Here is an 11445-nt window from a genome sequence, read left to right as displayed (position 1 = left end):
AAGTAGACATCATACGTGTCACTTGCCAAACGGGCTCTTGACATGGTGATGTCTGTAGGATGCTCCGCATCATCCCCTCCCCCTTGGGAAAGATCCAACCTCAGATCGAAAACCAAATCACCATGGGAAAGAGATGGCTTCGCCGTGTAGAAGTGGACGATCACCAAGTACTCATCATCTTCAAGCTCAAAATGAGCACTCTCCAATGTCGCACTGTCTAGTGATTCCTTCAAAAGGAGCAAGTACAACAAACACTTGGAAAAACAAATGTGGTTAGCGTTAGTGCAAAACCAAGCATTCAATAGGTGATTCACCAAACAAGTGCCGTCATCATGCAAGGCATATGGTGTAACAAAGGATTGTGACATGGTATGTAAGCATATCATTTGAGCACAAGCAAAGATATCATAGGGACAAGTATGCAAGTGGGAGGTAGAGATGCAAATATGTGTGAGAAGATAATAAGCATCTACCTCAAAGTCATAGCAAGCATGCATAAATCACTCAATAAATGGTCGATGGTAGGTATAGGAATCATTCACAACACCAAATAAAATGAAGTGTCTAAACACAAGGGTCAAGTGCAAGACAATCGAAGCATAACGTGCATAGGGTGTAGTGAAGATAGTGTGGCACTCAACACAACATAAAGAGCAATTTTTCATCATGTGTGAGGCAATCAAGTCAATCATGTGACAAGCAATGGGACATGGCATATGTGAAACAATGACATTGTTGCAACCAAGCATATGATAGGAGCAAGTAATCCAAGAATCGGATGCAACACACAAGGCATATATACCATGAAGCATGGAAATGTGAAAATGGCAAGTCGAAGTAAGATCTCTAACATGTGTGCAATATGTCAAGGTGCAAGCAACACATGAAGTAGGATCCACAATATTCATGCTCAAGAAAGATGTCACCTTGAAGGCGTTTCCTTGTGCATTCTTCACAATGCCTAAGTGCAAGCAAATGCGGTGTAGAAGCGGGTCGTGGTAGAATGTATGAGGCTCTCTCTCAAGAGCTCAGATGGTCAACTCACGTGAAGTGGGAGTTGACACGAAGTCCAAGTATCCTACGCATGCACACAGCAAAAAAAGAACGTATGTGCATGGTAGATAAACACATCACCCATCATGATGGTTCTCTTCTCTTGCACATAACCATTAGGAGCACAAGTGCATTAATAATATGATGCAACAAATGGCTATATTCATGGCACTAGGTGTATGGTGCAAAGAGGTAAGACAAGCATGCTGCACAAGGAATATGTCAAAATCTCCAAATATATGCGAGAATGCTATGGGGGCAATCTCATTAGCAAGACTAAAAACATTGTTGCACTCAATACATGTCAAATCATCTAGCATGAGAGAGGCAACATATGGAAACATAGTACAACAAGCAATAGCAATCATGTGCAAAGCATGGCAATGGTTGTCATCAACCGCATGAAACGAGCAAGTATGAATCATTGGTGATGCAACATAGGCAAGCATATCAATGATGTCGTGCAAACTAGTGGAGCGAAGATGCAACACACTAGGAGAAATCATGGCAATCATGTCATGTGAGCAAATAGTAGGCATAGGCAATGCACATGACATATCGCAAGCACGAAAGCATAACATGGTCAAGATATCATTATAGGTATGGGTCACAATGGAAACATGGCAATAACAAGGGGTATCTCCACCAAGCTTGCAAATACACATACAAGTACTAGAATCAATCATCATGTGAAATGCAAAGTATGGGTCACCAAAGCATGTCGTCCAAATGGAAATGAGCATATCATGCAAAGTGAACATGGCAAGATGGGCATAGAATATGTAATGGACAATAACCCATAACCATGTGAGGGCCATATAGAAGAAATGCGCGAAGTCCTTGCGCAATGGGAATGGTGTGAAAACCAATCCACGTGATCCCAAGTCATCGTTGCTCTCTAGAGCTCGTTTTGTCAACTCGTGGGCTTGCGAGGTTGACGCTACACAACAAATACACAAATGAAAGAAATTGTGTGTGTGGTAAATGTACACATCATCCATCATGATGTGTATGTGCACGTGAGAGTTAGCACACGATAAGCATCACTCAAAGAAATTGGAAGCATGGTATAAGAACATGTCATCCATCATGAAAGAATAGTTGTTATGTATAACACGATGGGGACACAAATTGAGCATGCAATTATAGCAAGTGTGTGGCACAACAATAGCATTTTTATTCATGGTATGCATATGGTGCACACAATCATGGGATTCATGCAATGGATGGGAATGATCAAAATCTCCTAAAATGTATGAGGAAACTATGGGGGTCTCCTCATGAGCAATATCGGAAACAACATATGGAGAAAATGGACAACATCCAAAACAATGCATATCTGAAGCTAGGTGGTCATGGCATGGAATATGAGATAAATGATGCAAAGGGAGCATATCAATATCATCACAATAAAAACAAATGCCAATAACCATGGGATTGTCATATATGCCATATGTGCTAATTGTGTTTATTTTAATGGCATATGCATAGTTACTACGAAGAGATTGCAAATTGGACATATTGTTGATCTCATGGATAGCATATGACAAGTCAAGCAGATTATCAAAGATGATGTGACCTAAAGAATTATGACAAGAAATCCTATGCAACATGGCATCACAACTAATGGACTCCTCATGGCAATCATGAAACTCATCATAAATGGGTAAATCATCGCATGCGGAAGTCGCACTAGCATGAAGCATGGTAATAGGTTCATCAACATCGTGCAAGCAATCGATGGCAAGAATGTCCACTAGTGGGACTATAGCATCACCTTCACCTAGGTTACCGTTCTCATTCAACTCAAGTGGTGTAGGTGAGGTGGTAAAGACCAAATGGTGGTCATCATCTTCATCTTGATGGAACCATGTGGGAGGTGCATCATATTACACCATGGCCATCGTCTTGTCCAAAGGAAGGACGAAGTCATCGAGAATCGGCGCGTCATCATAAATGGGACCTAACACCAAATGAGAAGACACAATAGAGGTAGAGGTTAAGTCGTTACAGTTCAAAATGTCCTCACATGACCTATCAACTATCACACTCTCTCTATGTTGTGGCTCACTCACTCCCCCAAGGTAGGTGCACTCAAAGTCACATATGGTGGAGTCACTCATCTCACTCAAGTGGTGGGGGGTGTGGCTCTCCTCACATGCTCGTCATATATGGGGCTAGTGGTGAACTCTCTCTCACTCTCAATATGGTGGCAAAAGTCACTCAAGTCATCATGCGCCGCCGTGGTCGAAGGGAAAATCCCATGCTCAACCATCTCGTCATCATCGCTGATAACCCACAAGTATAGGGGATCGCAACAGTTTTCGAGGGTAGAGTATTCAACCCAAATTTATTGATTCGACACAAGGGGAGCCAAAGAATATTCTCAAGTATTAGCAGTTGAGTTGTCAATTCAACCACACCTGGAGAACTTAGTATCTGCAGCAAAGTATTTAGTAGCAAGTAATATGGAAGGAACGGTAACGGTGGCAAAAGTAACACTAGCAGTTTTGTAGTAATTGTAACAGTGGCAACAGTAAAGTAACTAAGCAAAGATCAATATGTGAAAAGCTCGTAGGCATTGGATCAGTGATGGATAATTATGTCGGATGCGATCCCTCATGCAACAGTTATGACATAGGGTGACACAAAACTAGCTCCAGTTCATCAATGTAATGTAGGCATGTATTCCGAATATAGTCATACGTGCTTATGGAAAATAACTTGCATGACATCTTTTGTCCTACCCTCCTATGGCACCGGGGTCCTATTGGAAACTAAGGGATATTAAGGCCTCCTTTTAATAGAGTACCGGACCAAAGCATTAACACTTAGTGAATACATGAACTCCTCAAACTACGGTCATCACCGGTAAGTATCCTGATTATTGTCACTTTGGGGTTAACGGATCATAACACATAATAGGTGACTATTGACTTGCAAGATAGGATCAGGAACTCACATATATTCATGAAAACATAATAGGTTCAGATCTGAAATCATGGCACTCGGGCCCTAGTGACAAGCATTAAGCATAGCAAAGTCATGGCAACATCAATCTCAGAACATAGTGGATACTAGGGATCAAACCCTAACAAAACTAACTCGATTACATGGTAAATCTCATCCAACCCATCACCGTCCAGCAAGCCTACGATGGAATTACTCACGTACGGCGGTGAGCATCATGAAATTGGTGATGGAGGAAGGTTGATGATGACGACAGCGACGGATTCCCCTCTCCGGAGCCCCGAACGGACTCCAGACCAGCCCTCCCGAGAGAGATTAGGGCTTGGCGGCGGCTCCGTATCGTAAAACGTGATGAATCCTTCTCTCTGATTTTTTCTCCCTGAACGTGAATATATAGAGTTGGAGTTGAGGTCTGTGGAGCTCCAGGGGGCCCACGAGGCAGGGGGTGCGCCCAGGGGGGTAGGCGCGCCCCCACCCTCGTGGATAGGGTGTGGGCCCCCTGGTCTTGATTCTTTCGCCATTATTTTTCATATATTCCAAAAATATTCTCCGTGAAGTTTCAGGTCATTCCGAGAACTTTTATTTCTGCACAAAAATAAACCATGGCAATTCTACTGAGAACAACGTCAGTCCAGGTTAGTTCCAGTCAAATCATGCAAGTTAGAGTCCAAAACAAGGGCAAAAGTGTTTGGAAAAGTAGATACGATGGAGACGTATCAACTCCCCCAAGCTTAAACCTTTGCTTGTCCTCAAGCAATTCAGGACAAATTGAAAGTGATAAAGAAAAAACTTTTACAAACTCTGTTTTCTCTTGTTGTTGTAAATATGTAAAGCCAACATTCAAGTTTTCAGCAAAGATTATGAACTAACTATATTCACAATAACACTTAGGTCTCATGTTTACTCATATCAATGGCATAATCAACTAGCGAGCAATAATAATAAATCTCGGATGACAACATTTTCTCAAAACAATCATAATATGATATAACAAGATGGTATCTCGCTAGCCCTTTCTGAGACCGCAAAACATAAATGCAGAGCACCTCTGAAGATCAAGGACTGACTAAACATTGTAATTCATGGTAAAAGAGATCCAGTCATAGTCATACTCAATATAAATTAATAGTAATGGATGCAAATGACAGCGGTGCTCTCCAACTGGTGCTTTTTAATAAGAGGAGGATGACTCAACATAAAAGTAAATAGATAGGCCCTTCGCAGAGGGAAGCAGGGATTTGTAGAGGTGCCAGAGCTCGGTTTTTGAAACAGAGATGAATAATATTTTGAGCGGCATACTTTCATTGTCAACATAACAACCGAGAATCTCGATATCTTCCATGCTACACACATTATAGGCGGTTCCCAAGCAGAATGGTAAAGTTTATACTCCCCCACCACCAACAAGCATCAATCCATGGCTTGCCCGAAACAACGGGTGCCTCCAACTAACAACAGTCCTGGGGGAGTTTTGTTTGAAATTATTTTGATTTGGTTTGAGCATGGGATTGGGCATCCCTGTGACCAGCCATTTTCTCGTGAGTGAGGAGCGGAGTCCATTCCTCCTGAGAATAACCCGCCTAGCATGGAAGATACAGATAGCCCTAGTTGATACATGAGCTATTCGAGCATACAAAACATAATTTCATTTGAAGGTTTAGAGTTTGGCACATACAAATTTACTTGCAATGGCAGGTAGGTACCGCATATAGGAAGGTATGGTGGACTCATATGTAATAACTTTGGGGTTTATGGAAGTGGATGCACAAGCAGTATTCCCGCTTAGTACAAGTGGAGGCTAGAAAAAGACTGGGAAGCGACCAACAGTCATGAACATGCATTAGAATTAATAAACATTGAGTGCAAGCATGAGTAGGATATAATCCACCATGAACATAAATATCATGGAGGCTATGTTGATTTTGTTTCAACTACATGCATGAACATATGCCAAGTCAAGCCTCTTGAATCATTCAAAGGAGGATACCACCCTATCATACCACATCACAACCATTTTAATAGCATGTTGGCACACAAGGTAAACCATTATAAACTCCTAGCTAATTAAGCATGACATGAGCAACTACAATCTCTAATTGTCATTGCAAACATGTTTCATTCATAATAGGCTGAATTAGGAACGATGAACTAATCATATTTACAAAAACAAGATAAGTCGAGTTCATACCAGCTTCTCTCATCTCAATCAGTCCATCATATATCGTCATTATTGCCTTTCACTTGCACGACCGAACGGTGTGAATAATAATAATAGCGCACGTGCAATTGGACTAAGCTGGAATCTGCAAGCATTTAAACACAGGAGAAGACAAGGTAATATGGGCTCTTTGTTAAATCAACAATAATGCATATAAGAGCCACTTCAACATTTTAATTATGGTCTTCTCATCTCGACCCCAAAGAAAAGAAATAAAACTATTTACACGGGAAAGCTCCCAACAAGCAAAAGAAGAACGTGAAATCTTTTTTGGGTTTTCTTTTAGTTATTACTACTACAGGCATAGAAAGTAAACTAGCTAAAAGCTACAACTAATTTTTTTGATTTTTCTTAAGGTTTTTTCAAACACACATGAAGAAGGCTAAAAACAGAAAATAAACTGGCATGGGTAGTACAATGAAAAAGTATGAGCACCGACAACTGGAATGAGTGTGTGAACATGAATGTAATGTCGGTGAGAAATACGTACTCCCCCAAGCTTAGGCTTTTGGCCTAAGTTGGTCTATGCCCATGGATGGCCTGGCGGATATCCGAAGTTGTAACTGGGGTCGTACTGAGATGCAACAGCTACTGCCTCAAGAGCTGCAGCTTGGAGGCGAGATGCCTCTGTCCTCCTCTCATACTCGTTCGCCTCCTCCTTGGTTATAACATATCTCCCTTTTGCCTGAAAGTCAAAGAAGGCAGGAGCAGGGAGAGCAACATGGACAGTGCAACGTTTGTCAAAGATTAGTCGGTATTGGAGGAATTGTTCATTCCTCTCAACAAACTGATGGCGAACCATAGCATTATAATCTAAATAAGGAGGAGGCAATTCCATATCATTTTCATGTATGGGTATCTCAAGATAATTAGCTACACGGGTTGCATAAATTCCACCAAACAAATCTCCACTAATACTGTTATGATGCAACCTTCGTGCAACAATAGCCCCCAAGTTGTATTGTTTATCTCCTAATATAACACTCTTGAGAACACTAAGATCGGGAACGCACATGTGACATGACTCATCCTTGCCGTTAATGCATGTACCTATAAAGAGAGCAAAATAATGTATAGTAGGAAAATGAATGCTCCCTATGGTAGCTTGTGTTATTTCTCTAGATTCCCCCACAATGATACTAGCAAGGAAATCTTTAAACTCAGATTTAGGTTCACTAGCACTACCCCATTGCGGAAGTTTACAAGCAGTATTAAAATCTTCTAAGTCCATGGTATAAGATTTATAGAGATCAAATAGGACTGTGAGAATTGCGCGAGGATGTAAATTTAAACCTTCTCACAAAGGAATCAGTTAGGTGGTAATATTGGGGGCACTTATCTAACATGAAGCCCTCGAGTTCAGCATTACGCACATATGCGTCAAATTCCTCCTTAATTCCTGCTTGGACCATGAAATTTTCTGATGGCCATTCACAAGGCCGCACTTGAGCTTCTCTTGGTAGTTCATAGTCCGGCTCACGTATTGCGGGCCTGGGTCCTTGCTTCCTTGAAGAACCACGTTGGTACATTTTCCTAAACATATTTCCTCCTCTGAAAAATTTCTGAAATTTTTAGCGACTCAAATAAAAGTGAACCAAACTCAACAAGATTGATAGCAACTACTCCCACAAGTGCCTAGAGATTATATCATGCATTAGAACTACTTGGGTCCAAATAAATTTGACATGCAAGCTCAAGAACAGGGTCACCTAAGCAGCAAAAATTTGTAATAAATAAAGCACTAGAACAAAAACTAATTGGACCATTGGAGGAGTCACATACCGAAGAACAATGTCCCAAAGCAGTTTTGTGAGTGGAGCTTTGAGCAAGGATATCGAAAATGGCAGCAAGATGAGCTAGAACTCGTGCTTGAGCTGGTTGGTGATTTTTTCTGGAGGAAGAAGGAGTGTGTGGGTGCTGGAATAAGTGGAGGGGGGCCATGTGGGGCCCACGAGGCAGGGGCGCGCCCAGGGGGGTGGGCGCGCCCTGCACCCTCGTGGCTAGGTGGTTGCCCCCTCTGGTGTGTTCTCAGTGCCAAATATTCTTAAATATTCTACAAAAAATCATATTTCATTTTAGGGACATTTGGAGAACTTTTATTTTCGGGGTATTTTTTATTGCAAGGATAATTCAGAAAACAGACAGAAAATACTATTTTTGCTTTATTTATTCTAAATAACAGAAAGTAAAAGGAGGGTACAGAGAGTTGTGCTTTCTAACTTCATCCATCTCATGCTCATCAAAAGGAATCCACTAACAAGGTTGATCAAGTCTTGTTAACAAACTCATTCCGAAGCGCATGAAACCGGAGAATTTTCGAATAACACTAGGTTACCTCAACGGGGATATGCACGTCCCCAATAATAAGAATATCATATTTCTTCTTGACAGTAGGAAGAGGAAATTCAAAACCTTCAATAGTAATCATTGGAATTTTTCCGATAGAATTGATACTGTGGACTTGAGGTTGTTTCCTCGGAAAGTGTACCATGTGCTCATTACCATTAACATGAAAAGTGACATTGCCTTTGTTGCAATCAATAACAGCCCCTGCAGTATTCAAAAAGGGTCTACCAAGGATAATCGACATACTATCGTCCTCGGGAATATCAAGAATAACAAAGTCCATTAAGATAGTAACGTTTGCAACCACAACAGGCACATCCTCACAAATACTGACAGGTATAGCGGTTGATTTATCGGCCATTTGCAAAGATATTTCAGTACGTGTCAACTTATTCGAATCAAGTCTTCGATATAAAGAGAGATGCATAACACTAACACCGGCTCCAAGATCACATAAAGCAGTTTTAACATAGTTTCTTTAATGGAGCATGGTATAGTTGGTACTCCTGGATCTCCAAGTTTCTTTGGTATTCCACCCTTAAAAGTATAATTAGCAAGCATGGTGGAAATTTCAGCTTCCGGTATCTTTCTTTTATTAGTAACAATATCTTTCATGTACTTAGCATACGGATTCATTTTAAGCATATCAGTCAAACGCATACGTAAAAAGATAGGTCTAATCATTTCAGCAAAGCGCTCAAAATCCTCATCATCCTTTTTCTTGGATGGTTTAGGAGGAAAAGGCATGGGTTTCTGAACCCATGGTTCTCTTTCTTTACAGTGCTTCCTAGCAACGAAGTCTCTCTTATCATAATGTTGATTCTTTGATTGTGGGTTATCAAGATCAACAACAGGTTCAATCTCTACATCATTGTCATTACTAGGTTGAGCATCAACATGAACATCATCATTAATATTATCACTAGGTTCATGTTCATTACCAGATTGTGTTTCAGCATCAGAAATAAAAATATCATTGGGATTCTCAGGTGTGTCAATAATAGGTTCACTAGAAGCATGCAAAGTCCTATCATTTTTCCTTTTCTTCCTCTTAGAAGGACTAGGTGCATCAACATTAGTTCTTTGAGAATCTTGCTCAATTCTCTTAGGGTGGCCCTCAGGATACAAAGGTTCCTGAGTCATTTTACCCCCTCTAGTCATAACTCTAACAGCATTATCATTTTTCTTATTATTTAATTCATTGAGCAAATCATTTTGAGCTTTAAGCACTTGTTCTACTTGAGTGGTAACCATAGAAGCATGTTTACTAATAAGTTTAAGTTCACCTTTAACTCTAGACATATAATCACTCAAGTGTTCAATCATATAAGCATTGCGTTTCAATTGTCTACCAACATAAGCATTGAAGTTTTCTTGTTTAACAATAAAACTATCAAACTCATCTAAGCATTGGCTAGCAGACTTATAACGAGGAATATCACCTTCATCAAACCTATAGAGATAATTTACCTTTACTACCTGTGTCGTGTTATCAAGACCATGTATTTCTTCAATAGGTGGTAAATTCTTAACATCTTCAGCTTTAATACCCTTTTCTTTCATAGATTTCTTTGCCTCTTGCATATCTTCAGGACTGAGAAATAGAATACCCCTTTTCTTCGGAGTTGGCTTAGGAGTTGGTTCAGGAAGTGTCCAATTATTTTCATTACTCAACATATTATTCAATAGCAATTCATCTTTATCAACATTTCTATCCCTGAAAACACAACCAGCACAACTATCCAGGTGGTCTCTGGAAGCATCGGTTAGTCCATTATAAAAGATATCAAGTATTTCATTTTTCTTGAGAGGATGATCAGGCAAAGCATTAAGTAATTGGAGAAGCCTCCCCAAGCTTGTGGGAGACTCTCTTCTTCAATTTGCACAAAATTATATATTTGCCTTAAGGTAGCTTGTTTCTTATGAGCGGGGAAATATTTAGCAGAGAAGTAATAAATCATATCCTGGGGACTACGCACACAACCAGGATCAAGAGAATTAAACCATGTTTTAGCATCACCCTTTAATGAGAATGGAAATAACTTAAGGATATAGTAGTAACGAGTTTTATCATGATTAGTGAATAGGATGGCTATATCATTTAATTTAGTAAGATGTGCCACAACAGTTTCAGATTCATAGCCATAAAGAGGATCAGATTCAACCAAAGTAATTATGTCAGGATCGATAGAGAAATCATAATCCTTATTGGAAATACAGATAGGTGAAGTAGCAAAAGCAGGGTCATATTTCATTCTAGCATTCAAAGATTTTTCTTTCAGCTTAGCTAATAATTTCTTAAGATCATATCTATCATTGCAAGCAAGAAAGTCTCTAGTAGTTTCTTCATCCATAACATAGCCCTCAGGCACAACAGGCAATTCATATCTAGGGGGAGAATCTTCATCATCACTTTCATCAATATTATCAATTTCAATAATTTCATTCTCTCTAGCCCTAGCAAGTTGTTCATCAAGAAATTCACCTAATGGCACAGTAGTATCAAGCATAGAAGTAGTTTCATCATAAGTATCATGCATAGCAGAAGTGGCATCATCAATAACATGCGACATATCAGAATTAATAGCAGAAGTAGGTTTAGGTGTCGCAAGTTTACTCAAAACAGAAGGAGAATCAAGTGCAGAGCTAGATGGCAGTTCCTTACCTCCCCTCGTAGTTGAGGGATAAATCTTGGTTTTTTCGTCTTTCAAGTTCCTCATAGTGATCAGCAGATATAATTCTATGATTTTTAGAAGTTTAGGACATTTTCTGAAATTCATAAATCATTTCCTGATTTATTTAAAATCCCAGAAAATGTTTACTGCGTTAGCATGACATCGTCATGACGTCAGCAGGTC

Source organism: Aegilops tauschii, chromosome 4, assembly GCF_002575655.3.
Source record: "Aegilops tauschii subsp. strangulata cultivar AL8/78 chromosome 4, Aet v6.0, whole genome shotgun sequence".
In the NCBI taxonomy this organism is placed as follows: domain Eukaryota; kingdom Viridiplantae; phylum Streptophyta; class Magnoliopsida; order Poales; family Poaceae; genus Aegilops; species Aegilops tauschii.
This window is presented reverse-complemented; position numbering follows the sequence as displayed.